Here is a 1409-nt window from a genome sequence, read left to right as displayed (position 1 = left end):
TAGTTTTACTTTTAATATTTTTGTCTCTGATTTGTCTAACGTTTCTCTGTCCTGCGATCTCTTCATTTACGTAGACGATGTAATTCTTCTCAAATCCTTTCATCCATTCGATGCTTTAGTAGATTATTCTGTTTTAAATAAAGTCTAAATCTATTGCCGAATAAACAATTCAAACAGTAAAATATACAAAATTATAGACTTCTTTAATTATTACAATAAAATATAACAGCGAAATTTAACTGGGTGTTAGGACACTGCACTGGGTGCTATCTTGCGTAAAAATTAATTGTTAATAATAAATTAGATTTATACATTTCGGCTTACGTTTTGAGCCAGCCTCAGTAATAATTACCGCTAATCGCGCTAAATACTATGTCGACCTGTATATCACAAAATCGTAGTTCCCTCCAATTATGCAGTCGCAGTAGAAATGCGGTGAGAAATAACCATCCTCAACATAGTGTGATGTTGTGCCAACCAGTTGCAAAGCTGAGTGGAGCAAATGGTGGATTTCAAGATATAATTGTATGAAGATTTTTTAGACAGATAGAGATTAATTTTATATTATTTAAAAATAATGGCAAAAACTGACCCCACCTCCAACATGATCACACGCGAATCCAAACATCGTCAATCCATTAAACAAATTTAAGATTCACGATTATCAATGTGCGATTAAAAATAATTTAAAATCCAAAAAAGACTGTCATGTTTGTTCCGATGTTGGTCACATAGTAACCGTTAAAACAAAAAGAGATATGGCATATATGGGATAACAGAAGCCTGTCGGTCAATTATAAAAATAAACATATTATAACTTGTTGAGAATTTCTATGTAACCATAATTTAATGCCTCAGTGTCAGTTTTAATGTTGAGACCATTTGATTGGCGATTTATGTAAAGTATCTCCGACATTGTTTGTTTATTACAATTTCTCTCAGTATCCAGAATTCTCACATTATCCCGAGTCGAAGTCATAACTGCAATACACCCTATGCTCTGTGATAACTTAACGAGTGGATGTAAATCTACATATATGGTTACGATGTTCTGCTAATCTCGTTTTTAGTTTTTTTCCCGTTTGGCCTATATAGGAATCGCAATCACGATCGCATTCGATCTCGTAAATCACATTCCTTTTGGAAAATCTTTGCAAAGGGTCTTTGTGTATTGTAATAAATTTTTTAAGTTTATTGATACTATAATGAACAACCACCTTATAAGACAGACCATTAATAAATTTGAAGAACTTATTAGATATTCCATTGATGGAAGGAATTGTAAATCATCTGATTTGTTCTTTTTTAGTCTTGAAATCTTTAGTAGAAATCTTATAATTATAATTGGATTTTTCAATTAATTTTTTTATCCTATCAGACAATGTTTCAAAAATAAATTTCAGCGGATA

This window comes from Trachymyrmex cornetzi, unplaced genomic scaffold (genome assembly GCF_001594075.2).
Source record: "Trachymyrmex cornetzi isolate Tcor2-1 unplaced genomic scaffold, Tcor1.1 scaffold229, whole genome shotgun sequence".
NCBI classification, from domain to species: Eukaryota; Metazoa; Arthropoda; class Insecta; order Hymenoptera; family Formicidae; genus Trachymyrmex; species Trachymyrmex cornetzi.
Note: the sequence above shows the minus strand (reverse complement) of the source record.